General features: G+C 40.0%; 2 long non-coding RNA genes across 2 annotated transcripts; one reads left to right on the forward strand and one right to left on the reverse strand.

Annotated features, from left to right (window-relative positions):
* Positions 1-8,968: 8,968 nt before the first annotated feature.
* Positions 8,969-17,672, forward strand: LOC127502920 (uncharacterized). The gene is made up of 3 exons (XR_007926958.1): positions 8,969-9,239; positions 13,207-13,271; positions 16,755-17,672. It is a non-coding gene; the product is annotated as an uncharacterized LOC127502920 (long non-coding RNA).
* Positions 17,673-24,526: 6,854 nt separating this feature from the next.
* LOC127502417 (uncharacterized) lies at positions 24,527-27,095 on the reverse strand. The gene is made up of 3 exons (XR_007926860.1): positions 26,826-27,095; positions 26,093-26,129; positions 24,527-26,000 (listed from the first exon to the last, which is right to left on the reverse strand). It is a non-coding gene; the product is annotated as an uncharacterized LOC127502417 (long non-coding RNA).
* Positions 27,096-27,661: the final 566 nt, after the last annotated feature.

Below are 27,661 nucleotides of genomic sequence, written 5' to 3' on the forward strand. Positions count from 1 at the left end.
AAAACACATAAAATCATTTTATTCTCCTTTTAGTCTCCCCATTTATTTTCCTTTTCCAGTCCTATGCAAAGCATCCAGGGAACTAGAAATAAATTAATGTAGAAATTTGAGTTTGTTTGTTTGAATATATTTGAGCCTAAAGTGTCCAAATATTATTTGGGGTTATATACAGTGTATGTGTGTGTATATATATATATATATATATATATATATATATATATGTATATATATATATATATATATATGTCAGTGGCGTGCAGTGGTGTTCTGAAATGAGGAGGCACATTTTTTAATTTTTTATGAATCAAATGTAAATTCATGTGCATTACTCTTAACGTTGACACATCTTCCTTGTTAAATTAATATTACTTTACATTACATCAAAAAAGAAAAAAAGAAACCAAATACAATTCTATTTTGTAATTTTACATTAACAATGTAATGTTCTATTTTTCAAAACCAAGTCAATCTCATCAAGTCAGTGTTTTAAGCATTTCTACATTCATTCCAAAATAATAACTAAAGGCTGTAACAATTTAAACAAAATATTTTATTTATGTATTGATGTTTTTCTTTTTAATAGTCAACTTAGGCTATTTTGGATCATCAGACATGCTCCGTAAACACCATCTGTCACAGACACAAATTGTATTTTTAATTTCACCAAGCTGATTGCACTAAAAAAAAACCCGCAGTCATCATGCTTTCAGTCCATTTCAAGTTTGATTTTGACGTGAAATAAAGCAGTGATATCTAACTGGGTGATCTGTTTACTTTTCAATTAGTCTTCCCATTGACGCCACCATTTGTTCATTCAAACTGACGCGCGGAACGTGCACGTCAACAAGAGGCGGGATTTATCGCACAAACCAATCATATCCAATCATAACCAATTACATCCAATCATAGCGCGATGGAGACATTGCCTCCTCTCACGTGACTCTCCCCCATTCATTCTCAATTACCCCCCACAAAACCCACCGCACACCGGGGGTCTGATGGTTTTCTATGGTTTTCTATGAGAGCAAAGGGAGGCATGTCTCCTGCTGTAACTTTACCTGCGGGTGTCGCTGGGCAGTGTTCCTTTAGAAATAAGAGTAACTTGCGCTCTTTTTTAATGTCATAATTTGTAATATTTGTGTTGTTTTATATGTAATATGGATTAATTTCTCATCCAATTTTTTAAGGAGGCACTGCCTCCCTTGCCTCCTCGGAGGAAACGCCCCTGATCTATATATATATACATATATATATATATATATATATGATGGACCACCGAAACAGAGCGGGCTTTACGAGCCTTTTTCGATTGGACTGATTAGAGTGTTTTTGAAGCTGCTGCCACCGATCTGGATGAGCTCACAGAGACAGTAACTTCATATATCAGTTTCTGTGAAGATATGTGCATTCCTACCAGGACTCATCTAACTTACAACAATGACAAGCCGTGATTCACTGCAAAACTCAGACAGCTACGTCAGGCCAAAAAAGATTCTTACAGGAATAGGGAAAGAGTCTTGTATAAACAGGCCAAATACACACTAGAAAAGGAGATCAAAGTGGCAAAGAGGAATTATTCCAAAAAATTAAGGAACCAATTCTATTCCGGTGACTCTTCATCAGTGTGGAAAGGTCTGCAAGACATCACCAACTACAAGACACCATCCCCCAGCACTGTGGTGAATCAACAACTGGCAGACGAACTGAATGAGTTCTATTGCAGGTTTGAAAAAACACCATTAACACCTCCAACAACCTCCCTCTCCCCCACTCCTCCACCTCAGATCAGTGAAGATGACGTGTGCCAGGTCTTCAGAAAGAACAAAAGTAAAAAAGCACCAGGCCCAGATGGTGTGACACCAGCCTGTCTGAAAACCTGTGCTGATCAGCTGGCCCCCATCTTCTCACAGATCTTCAGCAGATCACTGGAGTTGTGTGAAGTCCCTGCTTCAAATGCTCCACCATCATCCCTGTTCCAAAGAAACCCAAGGTAACAGGACTTAACGTCATGAAATCTTTGAAAAACTGGTTCTGGCTTATCTGAAGGACATCTCTGGACCCTTACTGCAGTTTGCTTACCGAGCAAACAGATCTGTGGATGATGCATTAAACATGGGTCTGCACTTCCTCCATCCCAAACTAACTCAGCTCTCAGTGCCCACCTCTGTCTGTCAGTGGATCACCAGCTTCCTGACAGACAGGCAGCAGCTAGTGAGGCTGGGAAAATTCTCATCCAACACCCGCACCATCAGCACTGGCACTCCTCAGGGTTGGGTCCTCTCCTCACTGCTCTTCTCCCTCTACACCAACGACTGCACCTCTAAAGACCCCTCTGTCAAACTCCTGAAGTTTGCGGACGACACCACAGTTATCGGCCTCATCCGGGACAGAGACGAGTCTGCTTACAGACAGGAGGTTAGAGTGCTGGCTGTCTGGTGCAGTCACAATAACCTGGAGCTGAACACGATCAAAAAAAGTGGAGATGATCGTGGCCCCCACTCACCATCATGAACAGCACTGTAAAAACAGTGGAGTCATTCGGGTCCCTCGGCAACACCATATCTCAGGACCTGAAGTGGGACATTCACATAGACTCCATTGTGAAAAAGGCCCAACAGAGGCTGTACTTCCTCCGCCAACTGAGGAAGTTCAACCTGCCACAGGAACTGCTGAAACAGTTCTACTCTGCCATCATTGAATTCATCCTATGCACTTCAATTACCGTCTGGTTCAGCTCAGCTATCAATTCTGACCTCAGAAGACTACGTCGGATAAGTCCGGACTGCTGAGCGAATCATTGGTACAACCCTTCCCACTCTCCAAGATCTGTACTTATCCAGAGTGCGCAAAAGGGCTGGCAAAATCAGTCTGGACCCCTCACATCCAGCACACTCCCTCTTTGAACTGTTGCCATCTGGTCGACGCTACAGAGCCCTGAGCACCAGAACGACCAGACACAGGAACAGTTTCTTCCCTCAGGCAATCCATCTCATGAACACTTGACAATAAACGAGGAACACACAACACACACACACACACACACACACTATTATATATTCATTTATTTATTTAACACACATACTTATTTACATTTCTAATTTACACCTAACATATCTGTACATAGTTGTCACGATCACTGTCTGTTCCTGTCAGTTCCTGGACTCCACTTCCCATAATCCTCCCTTCCAATCACATGCACCAATCACCAATTGCCACACACACCTGCAGATCATTACCTGGACTATTTAAGACACACACACACACACACACCCTTTGCGAAGTCTTGATTTGCCCCGGTGATCACTTCTGAGCGTTTTCTTGTGGATTGTATTTCTGTTGCCATTGGACTGTTTATTGGACTGTTTATTGGACTGTGTTTGTTTGCCGCCTGCCCTGATCCTTGCCTGTTATTTGGACTGTGTTTGTTTGCCGCCTGCCCTGACCATTGCCTGTGACTTTACTCTGCTTGTCTGCCGCCTGCCTCGACCATTGCCTGTCCCTGTTTGTGTCTCTGCCTTTGCCCCTGTCTGCTTTGGTGTTTTTCGTAATAAAGCTGCAAATGGATCCTCACGCATTCGACCCATCATTACAGAAGACTTCGCCATCAAACGATCCAGCAGCTTCTACGAGCGCTTCCAACCTTAGCATGGACCCAGCAATACGTCTCGTCCGCCTTCGGCAAGGTAATTGTACACTCGAGGACCACATTCAGAAGTTTTTAGACATTGCCTATTTCTCTGACCTGCCTGACTGTGCCCTCATTGACTTCTTTGGCTATGGATTAAACGAACCATTGAAGGACTACTTGCTTATTAATGGTCCCCGAGGGTCGTTCGTGGAATTTCTGGACTTTGCCCTGCTTACTGTTGGTTCACTTTTTACTGTGGGTGTCGCGGAGGAACGCGACACCTCGTCCCCCCATGTAATGGCTGCCTCTAAAGAGAGCCTGCACAAAATGGCGGCCACAACATCATCACATCATGTCTCCGCTGATCTTCCAGAGCCAAGTCAAGTCTCCGTTGATCCTCTAGAATTACATCACGTCTCTGGATCTGTTTGGGAGCGGAGTGGGTTGCGTTCCAGTGTGGCTGATCCAGCGCTGACTTCAGTATGAGCGGCTGGCATTCCTAAGCCTCTGCCGGCCGCTTCACACTCAAGCTCGCCGGTTGCCACGCACTCAAGCTCGCCGGTGGCGACGCACTCAAGCTCGCCGGTGGCTACGCACTCAAGCTCGCCGGTGGCGACGCACTCAAGCTCGCCGGTGGCGACGCACTCAAGCTCGCCGGTGGCGACGCACTCAAGCTCGCCGGTTGCGACGCACTCAAGCTCGCCGGTTGCGACGCACTCAAGCTCGCCGGTTGCGACGCACTCAAGCTCGCCGGTTGCGACGCACTCAAGCTCGCCGGTTGCGACGCACTCAAGCTCGCCGGTTGCGACGCACTCAAATTCTCTGGATGCTATGGACAAGATGGCCGCTTTGCCAGTGCCCACGGGCAAGATGGCCGCCCCGCCAGTGTCTGGGAACATAGGGGTCGTTCCAGCCAGTGAGTCCACTCCAGAACCAGCTCCAGTCCGCGAGTCCGCTCCAACCCGTGAGCCCGCTGCAGCGCCCTCAGAGGAGGTAGGCATAGAGCCACCGCCTCAACCATGTAAACGGAGGAGGAAGAGGAAGAAGGCTTCCTCCATCCCTCAAGGCCCGGAGGCCTTCCCAGAGCCCGTTGTAAGCCCGGAGGCCGTCCCAGAGCAGTCCGCTGCCGTCCCAGAGCAGCCCGCTCTTCCTGATACGGCCACGGAGGCCGTCGCCGAGCTCCTCGCCCTGCCGGCGCCACCCGAGCTCCTCGCCCTGCCGGCGCCACCCGAGCTCCGAGCTCCTCGCCCTGCCGGCGCCACCCGAGCTCCTCGCCCTGCCGGCGCCACCCGAGCTCCTCGCCCTGCCGGCGCCACCCGAGCTCCTCGCCCTGCCGGCGCCACCCGAGCTCCTTACCCACGAAACCGCCACGGCCTCCGTTGAATTCCCCAAGAACTTTTTGGGGGGGGGGCATATACCTGAGGGTGGGGAGCTTGTGGGTGGGGACCCTGCACGGCTGCGATCATCAGCGGCCTCCGAATTGCTTGAGCTTGCGGGTGGGGACCTTACACGCCCACGGCCTTCAACCGCCTGTGAACTGCTGTGGCCGGCTACGGACCCTGACCTGCCGTGGGCGTCCAAGCCACCTGACCCGCCGTGGCTGCCCGTGGCACCTGACCCCCCGTGGCACCTGACCCGCCGTGGCTGCCCGTGGCACCTGACCCGCCGTGGCTGCCCGTGGCACCTGACCCGCCGTGGCTGCCCGTGGCACCTGACCCGCCGTGGCTGCCCGTGGCACCTGACCCCCCGTGGCTGCCCGAGTTCCTGGACCTACATTGGAGACCCCGTTCCCGTCTGCCAACAGGTCTCCAATGTACCCACCCCCCCCTCCCTATCTGTGCCATTTACGCCGCGAGGACGCGCCTTCCGGAAGGGGGGCGTTATGTCACGATCACTGTCTGTTCCTGTCAGTTCCTGGACTCCACTTCCCATAATCCTCCCTTCCAATCACATGCACCAATCACCAATTGCCACACACACCTGCAGATCATTACCTGGACTATTTAAGACACACACACACACACACCCTTTGCGAAGTCTTGATTTGCCCCGGTGATCACTTCTGAGCGTTTTCTTGTGGATTGTATTTCTGTTGCCATTGGACTGTTTATTGGACTGTGTTTGTTTGCCGCCTGCCCTGATCCTTGCCTGTTATTTGGACTGTGTTTGTTTGCCGCCTGCCCTGACCATTGCCTGTGACTTTACTCTGCTTGTCTGCCGCCTGCCTCGACCATTGCCTGTCCCTGTTTGTGTCTCTGCCTTTGCCCCTGTCTGCTTTGGTGTTTTTCGTAATAAAGCTGCAAATGGATCCTCACGCATTCGACCCATCATTACAATAGTAAATTGCCTATTTTAATTTATTTTAATTTGTATATTGTGTCTTTGCTATTTTGCACATTGTCTGTATATTTGTATATTGTTCTTTTTATTATCTGTGTCTTGTCTTGTCAGTGTCACTCTTGCACTGTGGAGCTTATGTCACTACAACAAATTCCTAGTATGTGTAAACAGCTGGCAATAAAGCTCATTCTGTTCTCTTCTCTCTATATATATATATATAGAACTTGACCACTATAATATGACGGAGTTATTACAGTTTTTCTCGATTGCTTAAACACATTTCTTGAAATTGTGCCTCCTTTTCTCGAATCTGAAAACACAAATCCATAACTTCTCACCCAATTCCCCATACTTCCTATTTTCAGGTCAAAATTAACCTCTCCACTTAAAACCATTAAATCTTGCTGAAAAAAACAAACTCAAGCCCTCAAAAACCAACACACTACAAATATAGTCTTACACACTAGTGAGATCAATTCAAAACACTGTTACAAAAACCTCTTTTTGGCAATCAGGTATCATTTTACAGCTCAGCGTCTATTATAAACAGAGGGGGACAGATACATTCAATTTAAAAATCAAGAATCAAGCTTTAAAGGGTTAGTTCACCCAAAAATGAAAATTCTGTCATTAATTACTCACCCTCGTGTCGTTCCACACCCCTAAGACCTTCGTTGATCTTCGGAACACGAATTAAGATATTTTTGTTTAAATCCGATGGCTCCGTGAGGCCTACATAGGGAGCAATGACATTTCCTCTCTCAAGATCCATAAAGGTACTAAAAACATATTTAAATCACTTCATGTGAGTACAGTGGTTCAATATTAATATTATAAAGCGACAAGAATATTTTTGGTACGCCAAAAAAACAAAATATCGACTTATATAGTGATGGCCGATTTCAAAACACTGCTTCAGGAAGATTCGGAGCATAATGAATCAGAGTGTCAAACCGCCAAACTGCTGAAATCACGTGACTGTGGCGCTCCGAACTGCAGATTCGACACGCTGATTCATTATGCTCCAAAGCTTCCTGAAGCAGTGTTTTGAAATCGGGCATCACTAAATAATTCGTTATTTAGTTTTTTTGGCGCACCAAAAATATTCTCGTCGCTTTATAATATTAATATTGAACCACTGTACTCACATGAACTGATTTAAATATGTTTTTAATGGATCTTGAGAGAGGAAATGTCATTGCTCCCTATGTAGGCCTCACAGAGCCATCGATTTAAACAAACATATCTCAATTTGCGTTCCGAAGATTAACGAAGGTCTTACGGTTCTGGAACGGCATAAGGGTGAGTAATAAATGACAGAATTTTCATTTTTGGGTGAACTAACCCTTTAAGAAAAGTTCATTTTCATTACACTACTGTAAAGAGATCTTGCAGTAGAAGAAAAGTTGAAATACCAAAGAACTGAACGCGAACTTGGAATTACAATACAATAAGTATACTGTCAATTACAGTACTGTCAAATACCGTTTTCTTCAGCTGCTTACACACATTTTCAAAACTTTGCCTCTTTTTTTTCAAAACTTTACACACAAATCCAAGAATTTCACACATAAAATCCAAATGACTCAGATCTCATGCAAAATGAAGCACTGCATTCAAAATATCACAAACACATCTCAAAAGCAAACATTTGTCTTACGTTGCAAACACCTTTGCCATAATATTCTATTTTTGGATATATTATATATACACAGTTATTCATAACCTAAAGCTCTTCTTTCATGAGCTCCTATGTACATTTCTGTACAAGGTTGAAAGTAATTGGCAGAGAGATGTTGAAAAATTCACAGTAAACAATAAAGTAAGATTGAAACCAAAATATTTATTTTTTTACTGTAAGCATTTGTGGTTATAAATTCAGTATTACACAGTACTAAAAAAACGAGTAGTGTAGTTGGACAGAAACAATGGCTGTGTTTGAAAAAGGAAGCCAAGATAAGGAAGTCTGTTAGATTTATTTGTCTTACATAGGGAATTGTGTGTTGTGTTTTGCAATAAGTGTTTTATGAAATTGAGTCGAGAATTAGTGTATGGTTTTGCAGATTTAGTGTATGGTTCTGGTGTTTGAGTGTCAGATTTCAGAAATTGTGTGACAAGTAAGGATTTTGTGTATTATTAATAATAATAATAATAACAAACTTTATTTTATATAGCGCCTTTAAAAGCTATTCTCAAAGCGCTTTACACAGAAAAGAGTACAAAGTTAAAAGGTACCAAGTAAATACAATAATATCAAGAGAAATAAAAGACACAACAAAAACAATTTCTAATCTGAGAAATCACATATAAGCCAGTCTAAAAAAGTAAGTTTTGAGAGATGCTTTAAAAGCACTAAAAGATTTAGCATGTCTAATATCACAGGGAAGAGAGTTCCAGAGTTTTGGAGCAAAGGAAGAAAAAGCCCTGTCACCCATGGAGCGCATACGAGTAGTGGGAACAGTCAAGAGGCCTGACTCAGAGGAACTGAGCTCACGCCTGGGAGTGTAAACAGTTCAGATAGATAATGAGGTGCCAAGCCATGTAAGGCCTTATATGTAAGCATAAGAATTTTAAAATCAATACGAAACCTGACAGGAAGCCAATGTAGGGACTCCAAAATAGTTTTAAACATATTGTAGTTTATTAAGGGTATTTTTCAAGACCCCTGCGAGCAAAGCATTGCAATAATCAATGTGCGAAAAAACAAACGTATTAATCAGTTTTTCTGCAACATTAAAAGATAACATAGGGCACAGCCTTGCAATGTTTCTGAGATGAAAAAAAAGATGTTTTAACAATATTCTCTACATGGGGGTCAAATGTAAGATGAGCATCAAATATCACCCCCAGATTCTTTAGTTTTGTTTGAAACTCCAGGACAGAGCCATCTACATTAAAGCGGTGGTATAATGCCATTTTTACAAGATGTAAAATAAGTCTCTGATGTCCCCAGAATGTGTATGTGAAGTCTTAGCTCAAAATACCCTACAAATAATTTTTATAGCATGTTAAATTTGTCACTTTTTGAGGGTGAGCAAAAACGCTCAGTTTTGTGTGTGTCCCTTTAAATGCAAATGAGCTGCTGTTCCTAAGCAGAGGGCGGGGTTTCAAGAACTCATGTTAGCACATAGTCCTGTTAGCAGCGCCGATTAGACTCACTGAAAATGTCAGGAACTGTTCAGCCTTTTATGTTCAAACCGAAGTCGGACAATGATGGAGAGACTCAAGAAGAAGTGACAATATGTAGAATGCAACAGGACATTTCTGAATGGTTAGTTGATTAATTTATGTAGCTGATGTGGGATATCTTCATTGATTAGCATATTCTGTCATGATAATCTATAAATCGCTTGTGTGGGAACTGTTGTAAGATGCCTACAGAGCCAGAGAATATATGCTGCATGAAGAAAGAACAGGTATAGTTTAGTTTAAATACGGTTATAACTTATGTTGGCGTCTTGCTTTTATGACATGCTATTGCATTTGTGTTATCTTTGATACCAATCTTTCATTTGAAGGCCATGTTACTAGCATCTGTAAAACCGCATTCTTCCATCTTAAAAATATATCTAAACTACGACATATGCTCTCAATGAAAAATGCAGAACAGTTAGTTCATGCGTTCATGACCTCAAGGCTAGATTACTGTAACGCTCTACTGGGTGGTTGTTCTGCTCGCCTGATAAATAAACTACAGCTCGTACAAAATGCAGCAGCTAGAGTTCTTACTAGAACCAGGAAGTATGACCATATTAGCCCAGTTCTGTCAACACTGCATTGGCTTCCTGTTAAACATCGTATAGATTTTAAAATCTTGCTAATTACTTACAAAGCACTAAATGGTTTAGCTCCCCAGTACCTGAGCGAGCTCCTAATTCATTATAGTCCTTCACGTCTATTGCGATCTCAGAATTCAGGCCAGCTGATAATACCTAGAATATCAAAATCAACTGCAGGTGGTAGATCCTTCTCCTATTTGGCACCTAAACTAGTTTAAATCTAGACTAAAAACGCATCTCTTTAACCTGGCATACACATAACACATTACCAATTTATATTTCCAAATCCGTTAAAGGATTATTAGGCTGCATAAATTAGGTCAGCCGGAACCGGGAACACTTCCTATAACACCTGATGTACTCGTTACATCAGAAGAAGAATGGCATCTACGCTAATATTAGTCTTTCTGTTTATCCCGAGGTTCACCGTAGTCAACCGGATCCGGGCCGTATCCAGGTGAGACCAAGGACCTGCACCTTGACACGACCACAACGCAGCCCTGAAGTATCAGCAGAGATTGAGTCAACTAGATCATCCCCTGTGAAGGCCTCATCGACACGACAGCCACGACACAGTTCCTCAACAACCGTCCATACCGGCGTGATGAATACGATCCTCAATTGGATGGAACTGAAATAAATACTTTTAATGTTGCGATCCTATTGGACTTATGATAGCAACCTGAATTGTAACAAAGCACTGTTGGCCAGAGGAGAACTGGCACCCCGACTAAGCCTGGTTTCTCCCAAGGTTTTTTTCTCCATTTTAACACCAATTTGCCACTTGTCTGCCACCTGATGTCACCTGATGGAGTTTGGGTTCCTTGCCGCTGTCGCCTCTGGCTTGCTTAGTTGGGGACACTTGACTTGACATTTTGATATTCAACAGTGCTTTTGATCTGCCTGCATTGACACTATTCTTTAAGAGCTGCTGTGCAGTCAAACAATGTACCAGTTATCAATGTAAAGCTGCTTTGACACAATCTACATTGTAAAAAGCGCTATATAAATAAAGGTGACTTGACTTGACTTACGTACTGTATTGCAAACAGCAACATTACACACTAAAGTTAAAAAAGTGAAATCATAATGAACCACCACTTTAAGTGTTGGAGATCCAGCTTTGCATAATTGATGGGTTGAGCCAATAAGCATAACCTCTGTCTTATCCATGTTAAGACAAAAAAAAAAAAATTTTGGACATCCATATTTTAATCTCAGAAATGCAATGTTCGAGGAAAGCAACAGCTGAGTAATTGTCAGGTTTTGAGTGAATGTAAATCTGAGTGTCATCTGCATAAAAGTGATATTTATGACCAAGAGATTGCAAAAGATGACCAAGAGGAAAGATATACATACTAAAAAGTAATGGACTCAAAATCGATCCCTGGGGCACCCCAAACTTGACTGAGCCAATTTTAGACTTGTGCCCACCCATGGAAACAAACTGCCTATGGTCGGTGAGGTAGGACATGGACAACACAAGCAAAGCATGCTTTAAACAAACAGGTTCTGGGTCAACTATGGAGGTGGCAGCCTTCATTTGTAAAACTTCTTTGCCCAGAGAAGTTACATCAAGTGTGGAGAAGTTTAAGAGAGGAGTGCCGGAGAAATAGACGGGCACAGAAGTGTTACTCATACTACTTTGTGCCTTCTCAATCTTAGAGCTGAAGAAATCAAGAAACCTATCACAGATCAGCTGCAATGGGTGTATAGGAGGAACTGTTTTAAAAGTTTGTTAATGACATGAAACAATTGTCTGGGTTTGCTCTGGTTATTAACAATTATCTGTGAGAAATAACAGATGCAATCTCAGCCTTATATTCATTTAAGTTGTCCTTCCAAGCTTGATGATGTACATTCATACCAGAAAGATGCCACATTTGCTTCATCTTACGACACACTGCCTTTTTGGAGCGCAGCTCATCATTATACCAAGGAGCCGAGCGAACATATGATACAGATCGAGATTTCATTGGTGCAAATGAGTCCAAACCAGACAAAAAAAACTGTGTTTAACACAGAAACTTTGTCCTCCAAAGGGTCAGCAGGAGAAAAATAGCTTAAGGAGGACTCAATAAAGGCAGAGAAATCCTGGAGATCAATTGATTTCCATTTCCGATAATTTTTAGTTCGGGTAGCTGAGATTTTTGGATGTGCCAATTCCATATTAAAAAAGATTGATAAATGGTCAGACAGTAGTGTGTGTAGAAAAGTCCACCAGCTGTCCTAGATCAAAGATAGGAAGTCCTTTGTCATTACAGAGTCTTTGTCAACATGGATGTTAAAGTCCCCAAGAGTTCTCTCAAACTTAAGGCACAACATGGACAGCAAGTCAGCAAATTCAGTTAAATTTAAATTAGGAGGTCTGTAAATACAGTAGTAATAGTTGCAGAGACATTCAAAACCAGACAATCAAAAGATGTAATCTGAGGGATAACTACTGGAGTTATTTTCATATTTTGATTAAACAATACAATGATACCTCCACCCCCACCAGAGGGGCATGGGGAATCAAATAAACCATAACCAGTAGGTGTAAGTTCACTAAACAGAAGTCCATCCGACTGGTTTCTGTTAGGCACACCAAGTCAGGTTCTTTTTTAATGATAATGTCAGATAAGATGAGGGATTTATTGTTTACAGAACGTGCGTTAAAAAGCGCAGATTTCACCAAACGTGGGTTTTTATAGGACTGCGATGACTTCTCTGTGTGTTGAGGCGCAGACAATGCGACACAGATGTTATCCGATGAAAAGTGTGTAAGGCTAGTGAAGACAGCTCTATGCGATGCCGATGCAGCGCTGACAAGTTATTTAAAGGGGGGGTGTAATGCTATTTCATGCATTCTGACTTATACACTGTTAAAGAGTTGCATTCTCATGCTAAACATGGCCAAGGTTCAAAACACGAGTTGGACGCATGACTGAGTATTTGGAGTATGACGGAATTCCTTGTATAGGCACTTCTCCCTGATAAGCGTGCACACACACATCACCCAGAGCAAGAGCAAGAGCACGCCCATCAACACGCTTCGTTCAGGATACGGAAGCAGAGAGATTTTTCAACAATGGCTGTGTCCCAATTCAGGGGCTGCACCCTTTAAAGGCTGCATACATCATCGAGGCAGTCTCATTTAAAAAAAAAAAATATTAACGGGTCTGGGCGGGTGCGGATTTAATTTTAATATTATTACGGGTGACGGGTCGGATCTGGTGCTGAACTTTGCGGGTACGGGGGCGGGTCTCCAAAAATGGACCCGTGCAGGACTCTGCTCCAGAGAACGCAGCCTCCGAAATGAGACGCAGCTCCTGTCAACATAGGAGTGTGTTTTTGGTTGTGAGGGAAAGATTACCTTTTGTCAGTTTTCCAAAGAACCCAGCATTAAGGGAACAGTGGATGACGTTTGTTTTTCCAGGGCAGCAATGGAGTTGTGCACGTATGTTTGTTTGTTTTCAGGATTTCGGTGATGAATGCTTTGTAAACAAGTCTCAGTTCGGCGCTGGATTTGCAGGTCACGGGTGGTAAGTAAAGCTGCATCTGATGTCTGTTTTTTTTTTGGCAATTGGCACGCAAGTGCATAAAATGTAAACAACACGAACGTTTTTGTTCCCTTTTTATTTATAATGATGTCACAGCTTGCAGATGATCTCTACGCAAAAGCTGCGCACGCTCGTGACTCTTTAGCTCTGCCCACGCACGCCTCCAGGAGCTCTGCTTTTTTCCGGAAAGACTCGGTACAGCGATTTTTATCTTTTATAAATATGTCAAAACTAAAAACTTTGAGGATGCAATATTACTCAATATGTACTCAAGATTAACATGATCCGCCCCCCTTAAGTCGGTGCCCACACTCGCCATTCAATGAACTTTGCGTTGGAATAAAGGCACACATATGTTATCTACTGAGGAAGGAGAAAATCTGTGCTTTGGCGCATAATGAATATAGCGTGGAGGTTGCAGAATACTGACATTATGGCAAAGGTCATATACAGTGGGTACGGAAAGTATTCAGACCCCCTTAAATTTTTCACTCTTTGTTATATTGCAGCCATTTGCTAAAATCATTTAAGTTCATTTTTTTCCTCATTAATGTACACACAGCACCCCATATTGACAGAAAAACACAGAATTGTTGACATTTTTGCAGATTTATTAAAAAAGAAAAACTGAAATATCACATGGTCCTAAGTATTCAGACCCTTTGCTCAGTATTTAGTAGAAGCACCCTTTTGATCTAATACAGCCATGAGTCTTTTTGGGAAAGATGCAACAAGTTTTTCACACCTGGATTTGGGGATCCTCTGCCATTCCTCCTTGCAGATCCTCTCCAGTTCTGTCAGGTTGGATGGTAAACGTTGGTGGACAGCCATTTTTAGGTCTCTCCAGAGATGCTCAATTGGGTTTAAGTCAGGGCTCTGGCTGGGCCATTCAAGAACAGTCACGGAGTTGTTGTGAAGCCACTCCTTCGTTATTTTAGCTGCGTACTTAGGGTCATTGTCTTGTTGGAAGGTAAACCTTCGGCCCAGTCTGAGGTCCTGAGCACTCTGAAGAAGGTTTTTGTCCAGGATATCCCTGTACTTGGCCACATTCATCTTTCCCTCGATTGCAACCAGTCGTCCTGTCCCTGCAGCTGAAAAACACCCCCACAGCATGATGCTGCCACCACCATGCTTCACTGTTGGGACTGTATTGGACAGGTGATGAGCAGTGCCTGGTTTTCTCCACACATACCGCTTAGAATTAAGGCCAAAAAGTTCTATCTTTGTCTCATCAGACCAGAGAATCTTATTTCTCACCATCTTTAGCAAACTCCATGCAGGCTTTCATGTGTCTTGCACTGAGGAGAGGCTTCTGTCGGGCCACTCTGCCATAAAGCCCCAACTGGTGGAGGGCTGCAGTGATGGTTGACTTTCTACAACTTTCTCCCATCTCCCGACTGCATCTCTGGAGCCCAGCCACAGTGATCTTTGGGTTCTTCTTTACCTCTCTCACCAAGGCTCTTCTCCCCCGATAGCTCAGTTTGGCCTAGGAAGGCTCTAGGAAGGGTTCTGGTCGTCCCAAACGTCTTCCATTTAAGGAATATGGAGGCCACTGTGCTCTTAGGAACCTTAAGTGCAGCAGAAATTTTTTTGTAACCTTGGCCAGATCTGTGCCTTGCCACAATTCTGTCTCTGAGCTCTTCAGGCAGTTCCTTTGACCTCATGATTCTCATTTGCTCTGACATGCACTGTGAGCTGTAAGGTCTTATATAGACAGGTGTGTGGCTTTCCTAATCAAGTCCAATCAGTATAATCAAACACAGCTGGACTCAAATGAAGGTGTAGAACCATCTCAAGGATGATCAGAAGAAATGGACAGCACCTGAGTTAAATTTATGAGTGTCACAGCAAAGGGTCTGAATACTTAGGACCATGTGATATTTCAGTTTTTCTTTTTTAATAAATCTGCAAAAATGTCAACAATTCTGTGTTTTTCTGTCAATATGGGGTGCTGTGTGTACATTAATGAGGAAAAAAAATGAACTTAAATGATTTTAGCAAATGGCTGCAATATAACAAAGAGTGAAAAATTTAAGGGGGTCTGAATACTTTCCGTACCCACTGTATGTCGTTAGATAGATAATAGTTCTCTTTAGGTTCAGCAGATTACAAGCAGTGTACATTACAGCCATGGAGACTGAAGACCTTTTGCCAAGAGAGTCCTGAACCCAGCAGTAGAATGGACAATCCATAAAGTCTGGCAGTTATAACTCAGAGATAAAACAATACTTCAGCATCGCAGAATGGCGAAACAATAAAACAGTATAACAAAAGACTTTCTCTAGGCAGTCCTGCAAAAACACCAAGTCTGAGGGCGTACATGTGCTACGGTATTTACTGTACATAGAATAGTGAAAGTTCTCTCATCTAAAGTGCTACTACTGTGTACGATAATTATACTGTATGTGTAAAAACCATGTAGATGAGCCTGTAGATCAACTTCCCTTATGGTCATTCCTACACAAGAATATGGTCAACTATAGTGCTTTGTTTTTTATCAGAAACAAATTTTTCTTTTCCCCTCCTCTTCCTTTTTCTCTTTGTCTTAAACCATTAGGATTCATCTTTCAAAGCACATAATCACCTGTGGCCCTATTTATATTATCTTGATATTCTGATTGGTGTGTCATCAGTTTTGCTACATAATGTTAACACATGTATAATTGTGTGCTATTTGAGTTCACAGTGTGACACCTGAGTTAATTATATTATGTGTGTGTGTTTTCTGAATGAGAACACGGGTAAACCTGTGCTAAATGAGAGCATTTTTGTTTAGAGCTTTGTCTGTAGAACTGAATGAGTGGTTTGGGAAATTGGGCCTATATGAACCAGTTATAGTGTGTCAGCAATTCGAGAAAAACTAACATTAATCATTATTTTTGTCTTTTCATGTGATGCAGACAGTTAGCAGCAGAAGTGAGAGGCAGTGGTGGTAGGAAAGTAGCCTTAGCACAGGGAGCGCATAGTAAAAAGTTATACGATTCAGTTGGTTTTCAATGAGTGACCACTATGCCCTAAAACATAGTGGTCACTGTGAGTAATTAATGACAGAATTTTCATTTTTGGGTGAACTATCCCTTTAAATATGTAAGTGGAAGTTAAATGATATAGCCTACTACAAAAAGACTGTGAAACGAAGCTATTGAACTAATTATTGAAACTAAGCTATTAAAAATTAATTAAAAAAAAAAAAAGAAATCTTTACGCTTGTCACATCACAACATTAACTTATGACCACCCACATTAAAGCCTATTTGTTCCAGGCTAAGTCAGGCTAATTAAGAAGCAGGAAGCAGATATTATTATTCCTAAACACCAGAAGAACATAGTTTTCAGTTGTGTTTAGCTTTTTTGGCTGATTCAAAATGACATGATTGCCATTTCAAAGTTGCTAAATAAATACTTTCTATGTCATGCAATTAAATCAGCAATAAAGACAATGAAATTCACTTGCTCTTTCTCTAGGTATAAAGTTGGCACTCCCATGGAAATGGATGAGTGGACTAGGACATGCATCGTCTTGATGTAAACAAGTAGATGGATGACTGCAAAAAGTATCAGCTCAAGCTTCAAGCAAAGCAATGTAAACATCTGTGGCCAAGGCCTAGACAGGAAGTTACAGGGAGGTCACAGGATATCAGCTGACCCTTGCGGTAGAGGGCTGCTCAGACTTGACAGCTTTTTTTTCTAAAGTGAGATAGGGGCAGAATAAACAGGAAGACATTTACATCACTTCTGTGTCGTTTTCAAATCAGGTGCAGTAAGCTTGCATTGGAATGGAAAGTGTGCCAGTTCGTATGACCATTATCAGTGGAGTACAGTGGAGGAAAGCAGATGATACAGAACATTTTGTGAATGAACGCCTCGCATGGAGTGGAAATTGGACATCCTGTGACGCACGTAACACCGCTAAATTTCCCAAATTAATCAGAACGGAAAATTAAATGTCAGATGCGTGCAGTTGATTATCTGAATTATTATCTAAAGTACTGGTTTAAAATAATTTTGATCCACGCAGCTGTATTTTATTACCTGATATTCACCACCACAGTAATGTTAATGGGTTGTATTATGTTTACAAGAGGCTGTATGTTCTTGTGCTCTGATTATTTGTAAATGTTGCATGAGATTGTCCGATGTAGATGATTTCTACTTTGGGTTGTTGTTTAACAATGAAAAACATACCAATATTACTCTGCTGTGACATAAAAGCAGATGAACTATGGAAGATCTTTTGTCTGTACAAGCTGTGAAATAGTTATACAGTACAATGGGATGAATAAAATGGTAACGGTTTCATTTGTTAACATTAGTTAACTTCTTTAGGTAACATGAACTACAACCCGAATTCTGGAAAAGTTGAGACGTTTTTTAAATTTGAATAAAATGAAAACTAAAAGACTTTCAAATGACATGAGCCAATATTTTATTCACAATAGAACATAGATAACATAAATGTTTAAACAGAGAAATTTTACACTTTTATCCACTAAATGAGCTCATTTCAAAATTGGATGCCTGCTACAGGTCTCAAAAAAGTTGGCACGGGGGCAACAAATGGCTGAAAAAGCAAGAAATTTTGAAAAGATTCAGCTGGGAGAACATCTAGCTACTAAATAAGTTAATTGATATCAGGTCTGTAACATGATTAGCTATAAAAGGGATGTCTTAGAGAGGCAGAGTCTCTCAGAAGTAAAGATGGGCAGAGCTGTGAAAGAGTGCATAAAAAGATTCTGGAATACTTTAAAAACAATGTTCCTTAATGTCCAATTGCAAAGGCTTTGCAAATCTCATCATCTACAGTGCATAACATCATCAAAAGATTCAGAGAAACTGCAGAAATCTCTGTGCGTAAGGGACAAGGCCGAAGACCTTTATTGGATGTCCATGGTCTTCGGGCCCTTAGACGACACTGCATCACCCATCGGCATGATTGTGTCAATTACATTTCTAAATGGGCCCAGGAATAAACCACTGAACCAGGAACACAGAAACCACTGTCGGTAAACACAATCCGCCGTGCCATCTGCAGATGCCAACTAAAGCTCTATCATGCAAAAAGGAAGCCATATGTGAACATGGTCCAGAAGCGCCATCGTGTCCTGTGGGACAAGGCTCATTTAAAATGGACTGTTTCAAAGTGTTCTATGGTCAGACGAGTCCAAATTTAACATTCTTGTTGGAAATTGCGGATGCCGTGTCCTCCGGGCTAAAGAGGAGGGAGACCTTCCAGCGTGTTATCAGCGTTCAGTTCAAAAGCCAGTATCTCTGATGGCATGGGGGTGAATAAGTGCATACGGTATGGGCAGCTTGCATGTTTTGGAAGGCACTATGAATGTTGAAAAGTATATAAAGGTTTCCAGATGACGTCTATTTCAGGGAAGGCCTTGTGTATTTCAGCAGGACAATGCAAAACCACATACTGCAGCTATTAGAAACCAACAGCATGGTTTCGTCATGGTAAGTTATGTTTTTTTGCACAAACAAATCACCCGTGTCGCTTCATAAAATTTAGTTTAAGCCACTGGAGTCACATGGAGTACTTTAATGATGTCTTTACTACCTTTCTGGATCTTGAAAGTGGTAGTTGCATTGGATCTCTGTGGAGAGACAGAAACCTCTCAGACTTCAATAAAATATCTTAATTTGTGTTCCGAAGATGAACAAAAGTCTTATGGATGTGGAACGACATGAAGGTAAGTAATTAACCCTCTATGGCAGTGGTTCTCAAACTGTGGCCCGCGGGTAATGTGTAATGTGAGGAACACTTATACATGGGGTATTGTAATTAGTAGTAGTTTGTTTGCTTGATTGTTTGATGTTTTTGATTGGTTTGGAATAATTTGTGATTGATGTTCAAAATAATAACTTTTTCTAATGCATAAATATTAAAGACATAAGAAAATAATAATAAATTTTTTTTTTTTTTTAAATCTTACCAACCCTAAACTTTTGAATGGTAATATATGCATGATGAATTTGGAATTTTCATGAATGAAAAAGACAAAAAAAAAAAAAAGATACACATTTGTACTACACTACAAAACTATGCCAGATATTTTTTGGTCTTTGTTATTAGAACATGCCAGTCTGTCTGTTGATTCATAAATCGTTAAGTTATGCTTTACTCTGCCCTGTAATGACAGGTTACAGGAATAGTTATGTGCTTACCAGATCAAGAACAAATCTAAACGTCATGTTCTTCATTGCCACTATGAAGTCATTTTTTCTTTCTTTCTCTGAAGACATAACTTCATTAGAGGATGTGAAATTTATTACATCCTTGTTACTGGATGAGCCAATTTGCTGAATATGCTCCTTTAATTTTATGTTTATGGTATTTACATTAGAAACATTATCTTCCTTATATAGTCTTTTTGCTCAGCTTTACTAAACAGAATCTGACAAGAACACTGCAGATATTATGTAACTCTAAAACAACATTTAGACTCTAACATTAAACTCTTTTATATCAAAAAATCATTAGGGTATTAAGTAAAGATCATGTTCCATGAAGATATTTTGTAAATTTCCTATAAATACATTTCCTGTAAATGTATCAAAAAATTATTTTTGTGAGTGGATATACATTGCTAAGGACTTCATTTGGACAACTTTAAAGGAGATTTTCTCAATATTTTTATTTTTTTGCACCCTCAGATTCCAGATTTTCAAATAGTTGTATCTCAGCCAAATATTGTCCTATCCTGACAAACTATTCAGCAGATGATGTATAAATCTCAATTTCAAAAAATTGACCCTTATGACTGGTTTTATGGTCCAGGGTCACAAATGAGATTAATTATTTCTCAGAGACAGCAATGAGATTCAATAGACACCAAGTGGAAATATTTGATACATTTTTATCAGAAGTCAAAGTCATTTCAGTATCAACATTTCTCATCAAATTTCAAATAAACTAAATTTTTCGAGTATTGTATTTCAACAGTTGTCTCATTTGTGTCTGTTTTTTGATCTATCATAAAGAATTGTAGTCATCATCTGTAATAATTTGGTGCATTACTCAATTAAGTTTAAAGAGCTTTGAAACAGCCTCCAAGAATGCACTAAGCAATAATATTTTCATTTGGGATTAACCTCAGGCTTCGTTAAAGATGACTGGAAACTGGAAACTGAAGATAAAATATGACAAAACCAGACATAGCTGCAGTTATTGCATCACCTGCAACAGTGTCACTCTGCACTGTTTATCTGCCAGGAATTCACTGATACATCATGTCATGTGCTATAGAAAGCATGATAGACCATTGAATACACTAGATATTCCTTCTTTTCTTGTACAGTTCAGAGCCATTTGAGCACAATGTTCTTAGCTAAAGGAGTATATTGTACTATCATTTAAAGGATTAGTTCACTTCAGAATTAAAATTTCCTGATAATTTACTCACCCCCCATGTCATCCAAGATGTTTATGACTTTTTCTTCTGTCAAAAACAAATTAAGGTTTTTGAGGAAAATATTCAAGGACTTTTCTGCATATAGTGGACTTCAATGGAGACCAACAGGTTGAAGGTCCAAATTGCAGTTTCAGTGCAGGCTCGTCATGATCCCAGACAAGAAATAAGGATCTAATGAAATCCACTATATGGAAAAAACCCTGGAATGTTTTCCTCAAAAACCTTAATTTCTTTTCAACTGAAGAAAGACAGACAAACATCTTGAATGAAATGGGGGTGAGTAAATTATCAGGAAATTTCAATTCTGAAGTGATCTAATCCTCTAAGAGCTGTTTAAGCCTTATTTCCTGCAATGCGGTTTTGTCCACAGGTAAACTACACTGAGCCAAATCATTGCGTCAGATACTGTGCTGCAAGAAAACAGAGAGTGGAATCAAATTACTTTCTGTTTCTACTAGTCCTTCGATGTGTCAACTAGGCCTTGACCTTAAATGCCACGAAGACATGGAGAAACGCTAACTCATAAAACTTGTCATAATGCAGTTAGAATACAAAGGTTAAGTCTGGATTATACTACCAGTGTAATCGAGACAGTGAGAGCTTCAAAACAAATCACAAATTACTTATTCTCTCAGGATACAAAAAAAGAAACAAATAATTTAATGGTGGAGCTCCGGTAATAAAACTCACCCTCATGTTGTTTAAAACCTGTATGACTGTATTTGTTCTGTTTTTAATGTCAGTTTAAGGTTTTAATGTCAATTTAATTTCATTTTAAAAAAAGTAAATCACAAAGAATATCTTGACCACACAATAGAAGGAATGGAAAAACAAAATGAAATTTTTATTTTATTTTTTTTTTGAATGAACTATCCCTTTAAAAATAATATTTCCACTTCTGTTTTTGTTGCTTATCACGGCTCTGCTACTCATGAATGTGTCAAAATACCTGTTGGAAAATACCGGCTGGAACAACAACATTCAAACTACGCCAATGATAATCTCAGGAAATTATTATGTGCTTTATTTAAAGTTAAAAGAATTTAATGTGAGTTTGAATATCACTTTACATGACCCTAATAGCCATCCTGAAAGCGAAAATAGATAATTCACCTCAGATTTTAAAAAGGAGGTAATGTTAAGGACGTTCAAACTGTTCAACTCGTTGTGAATTAACACGTGTATTTTATGACAAAGATAGTTTCAGTCGCTCAGTATGTATTTTTAATAATGTTATGATTAACAATATGAATTTCAATATATGCAGCCTACTCATCCATTTTGTTGCGATTGCAGTGCGATTGTAGAGAGAGCCCGCCCGCACGCTCTTCTGGTCGGCTGTAATTTTTGATTGATTGTGTCATGTCTTGCAATCGTGTAGCGGCTTGTGTGTAGGGTACTACAGGTATATCTTATCTAGTCTGGTCAGGACACGGTATAAGAATGGTATTCACAAAGAAGACACTCTAGTTCATACCAACATTAATAGCCTACATGTTGAAATATCTATGACAAATATGATACAACTTCTTAGAAATGTGAAGGATTTCTGTCAATGTTGGATTCTTCTAACACGTTAGCAAAGCTAAAAGTGCATCCAGTGCCTTTACCAGAGGACACTTATTTTGAGGCCAAGAGGTTTACAGAGGAAGTTGTGAGAGTGTAGAAAGCAAAAGACGAAGGGATGGCTTCATACGTCTGTTCTCGTCTGAATTTCACAACAAGATATAACTACAAAAATGAACGCAATACTGAATCACAACATCTCATCATGACGTCAAAACCTTAAAATGGGAGACTAGTGAAGACAAATATCCCAGCCAGGATACCACACAATCGTAGGATTAAACAACAAACACAGCATGAGCAAGGAGCTAGGAAATGTGTTTTTTTTTTTTTTAAATGAATGAATGGTTAAATTAAATAAGATAAATGATTATATGATTCAGTTGAATGGTTATCAATAGCAAAAACAAAAAGCATCAAGAAAATCAAACACAAATGTATGGCGGCTGTCTTAAAGCTACACACACTTAGATTTTTAATCGGGACCTATTATGCCCATTTTCACAACATGTAATATAAGTCTCTGGTGTCCCCAGAATGTGTCTGTGAAGTTTCAGCTCAATATACCCCACAGCAGTGTTGCAGAACTCGAGACTCGGACTCGGTCTTGGACTCTGTCTCAATTGTAACGGTCTTGGTCTTGTCACTCGTGTGCATATTGACTCGGAATTGACTCATACTCGAACATATTAGGAATCGGACTCATTCACGAGACCACTCGAGTCCCATTCAAAATATTTCATGACTACTACTGTATGTTAATGTTTGGGGGCAAATAGCAATGATAATATTGTGGTCAAAAGTCGGAAAATTCCTATTATTTTTACATATCCGTCAGTGTGAGGCATTGCCATAACGTGTTGCTATGGGTTGCGTGCGTGTGCGACTGACTGATTTTCCACAGTCTGTTCGAAATCTACTGTAGGCTCTCGAGACATATATGATTCTTTCTCTGAGTGCCTATGGCTCGACGGAAGAAAAAAATAAACCAAACAATTTTTTAAACTTTTTTTTTTCCCCATCAATAATCAAAGCTAGTGTGTCGATTTAATTAAAAATCTATTTATTATATATTTTAAAATATTACATAATTCACCAATGCCGGTTTGTCGTAACACCCCAACCAATCGTGATCTGGCACAAGTTCAAATTTCATTGGACAGCGTGAAGTGGAAATTACATGGACAGACAAGCAATTTCTGTGGTTTGTCTTATTTTATAAATCAAATTGCATCGCTGACAAAATGGATGTTAACTGACTACAAAGCCAAAAGTCGCATTAATGGTAAGTAGTGTTCAATTTATTTAGTGTTGATACACCGTTTACTATTTGATGAAACGGTCATAGTTAATGAAGCCACCTACAGGCCTATTATGTAAAGTGTAGACTGGCGAAATGGTGACGTGTAAGGACTTTATTATATTAGCATTTTTGATAATTATTAGCTTATGTGGCATTATGAAATAAGTCTCTTATGCTCATCAAGCCTGCATTTATCTAATCAAAAACAGCAATATATATTTTAAAAATGTTATTACAATTTAAAATAATGGTTTTCTATTTGAATATACTTCTGTGATGCAAAGCTGAATTCTGTTGGAAAGTGGAAACAGTTAGTTTAGAAAGTTGGAAAGTGGAAACAGTTGTGCTGCTTAATATTTTTTATAACATGCTGTGATCCTTTTTTCAGTCAATTGATTTAAAATCTTTGATTTAAAAATGTTAAAAATAACAGCATTTATTCAAAATAGAAATCTTTTCTAACAAATTACCTTTACACCACCTACTATGTGGCCTTTTTACCCTTAACTGATAATATTTTTTAAACTAATATCACTCTAAGTAAATAAAATACAGTTTACATGCCATGGTATATTTGATGAGTATGGTGCCAATTTTATTGTTTCCACCAAACATTTACATATTCTTGAAGATTTCTTTAGGTCTTGTCTCAGACCCAACCTTATGTGAACTTGAACTTGTCTTGGACTCTAACCTCTCTGGTCTCGGTCTTGACTCGGACTCGAATGAGCTGGTCTCGACTACAAGACTTTATTATAGCTTGTCAAATTTGCTTCTGTTTTGTGCGTGTCCCTTTAAATGCAAATGAGCTGCTGCTCCCAGCCCCCTTTCCAAAAGAGGGCGGAGCTTTAACAGCTTGCGCTTCGGTTGCTAAACAACCACAAAGCTGGAGGATCTCACGCAGCCAAAATGAGGATTGTCAGTAACAGGTGTTCAGCCTTACATTGTTCAAACTGGAGTCAGACACTGATGGAGAGACTCGGGAAGAAGTTACAACTTTTAGAATGAAACTGGACGTTTCTGAATGGTTAGTGGATAAATTTATGTAGTTGCTGTGGAGTTGATTCAACTCAACAACTAGCATGTGCCATCATATTAATCTTTTGTGCAAATCCAGCATTGAACTGACCCTCGACTGTGAAGCAGTCCAGCGTAAAATGACGGCATGGTAACAACACTCTACTACAACAACTCTTCCTCTTCTCTAAAGCAGCCCAACATGGCCTCACCCCCTTTGTTGCGTGTTCTCGGGGGCAGGGTTTATGTAAATTTTAGGGTTAGCGATGTCACTAACCCAGGAAGAAGCTCATTGTAGTTCCTACCAGCCATTTGTTGTAGTCCTTAAACCGATTTCTTTAAAAGAAAAAAAATCTCCCTTTGCATTGAACTTTGAGCGTCGTAACTTTGCAGATGTTGTTTATGCTCAAACAGCAACATTACACACTAACTAAAGTAAAAAAAAAAAAAAAAAAAAAAAAAAGGTGAAATAATCAACCACCCGTTTAATAAAACTTAGATTTTAGTTTAAAATGCAAAAGTAATAGGCTAATTCATAAAGACTGAGGAGAGGCAAACAAACATGCTTTTGTCAGGAAAACGTTTTAATATGTGTAATGAATACATGATTCAGAAGTTCAGATGGTTGAACAGTAACTACACAGCTGTGGACACCATAGGTGTCAATACAAACAGTTGTTTTTACGTTTGTTAACAAATTTCAAACAAATAGGAAACCAACAACAATGTAATGCAAATACAATCAACAATTATCTATAAATAGATTTAAATGATTTATTTATATAATATTTAAATATATATTTATATAGTGTTAGCGGAGGTACACAGTAACTATACCACACTCACACTCTTGAAAAAAAACAAAAGTTTTACTGAATTCCATTGAGAAACTCCGCAATTATTATAAAGCATGGAAAATTTTGCTGATCCAAACATTTCACAAGTAGGCCTTGTCAGGATCCCTCTAAGCTCTTGATACTGATATTGATAGTATGTTCATTCAGATGCAGCCTGTAAATCTCTATAACATAAAGAGAGGGTTTATCCCCTTGGGCCGGATACCGGCAATAGCTTGGATGTGTTCTCATCGAGGTCAGAAGATCTTTTAATAAACTACCAAGGTGGATTTTTTTTCATCAATTTTCATGTCATTTAAGTTCAGCAATATGCTCAGTCCAGTACCTTTCTCAAGCTTTGCAATTACTCTGAACTCTTCAGTGATATTTTGTCTCGTGATTTCTCGTGATGTCTTGTCAGTCTTGCCGATATCACTGTGATTTTGTTTTGGTAGTTTCCGAACCAGCTTGAAGCTATTTATTTTGTCAACAGTAGAATTTTTTTCCGTAAAGACCTTGCCGAAGATCACATATTCCTTACTTTCAGGTGAAGTGAAGTTTGTGTCTGTTCCTGTGAAGCAAAACAGAGAAAGAAACATTAACTAATCCATTCAGAACAGAATTCGATATGGTATAAGACAATAATTGATATTAAATACTCACCATTAAACCTGACAGCCCAAACCCTCACTGAGCAATTCTGTAGAAATGAATTAATAAATAAAACTGAATTGAAACAGTGCTGAAAGTTTCATATTTCTGCATTCTTCATATTGCAGTTGCATTTTTTGGTTTAACGATTCCAAGAACTTCTCATGATCAAAAGAAGTCTAGTTTCAATACATGCATTTCATCCTCATGTGTTTTACTATATTTAGCCTTAAAGATAAAATTCGGTCATCAAATACTCCTCCCCCCTCATGTCGTTCCAGATCAGTACTGAACACAAAAGATGTTTTGAAGAATGTTTCTATTGTTTGTGTCTATGTGGGGTCCAAAACAACATTTAACCTTGAATTTATTCATACGCACAAAAAATATACTGAGACATTTTCCAAAATATCTTCTTTTGTGTTACACAATATAGCATTAATCATACAAGATTGGAATGACAAGGGTCTTGAGTAAATTATGACAATGTCCGTTGGTGGTAAACTTTCCCTTAAAGGAGAGGTCATAGTAGCAACCCAATAAGCAAAAAAATATAGGGATTTATAATTCTGGCATAAGTTTGCATCCTTAATGAACACCTGCTATTAATATGAAATGACAACATGGATACACCTTGTAAAACTGCAATTCTTGTTACTGTTATTCATTATCCAGGCTGTTTACCTTACATAGTTTACCAAGTTTTAACAAGTATCATAAAAACAAGAAGACCAAACCTTCTTACCTGAGAGCGCATCATCCAGATAAAGCCTCCAGTCACTGCCAGCATGAGAACCACCAGTACACCCACAAGGACCTGGAGGAGAGTGTAGGAACGGACCCGCTGCCTGATCTGATGGCTGCCCACAGATCCCTCAGAGTCCTCCACATCACAGATGAAGGCAGTTGTTGCCATTCTGAATGAATGAGTGAGTAAGATGCTGAATGAGCATCTCCTTGTAGTCCCAGCCTCTTTTATGCCTGGGATCTGCCCACTCATTCAGAGAGTTCCCTTACTGAAACCAGACAAACGACAGCATGCCGCCATGGCATGACTCCAATGAGCCGGGACAACAGAGAGAGAGAGAGAGAGAGGGAGTTGGGATTACCCACTCACCCACGCATGTTGGCAGGCATGTGCATGAATAAAAAACTGTTACTCAGGAACTCAGATCACATATCTCTCCGGCACAGAAGAGAAACTCTTTACATGCCATAAAGAGTTTTATGACACTATAAAAGATGACAGCCATCCAGCTGTTCACCTTTAGACCTGCACAGTTTCCAAACCAGGTTGCAGGTGTCAGATAAACAAACTGGGAGGCTTTCCTTCTTCAACTGTGGATGAACAGTAAAAATTATGCAACTTTTAGTGGCCCCAGAAAGGATTTGGTCATTTAAAAATGTATGAAGCCCATAATTTGATAGTAATAATATTGAACTAAGTGGCATTTACAAAAGCTTTTCTAAGAACTTCAATCTTCTAAACTAGTTTCATGGTCCATCAATTTACCTTACCAACTATTAAAAAGCAGTAATTAGGAGTTTATTGAGCCAAAAGTCATGGTGGCACTGCAAACA

Source organism: Ctenopharyngodon idella, chromosome 20 (assembly GCF_019924925.1).
Source record: "Ctenopharyngodon idella isolate HZGC_01 chromosome 20, HZGC01, whole genome shotgun sequence".
Classification (NCBI taxonomy): Eukaryota; Metazoa; Chordata; class Actinopteri; order Cypriniformes; family Xenocyprididae; genus Ctenopharyngodon; species Ctenopharyngodon idella.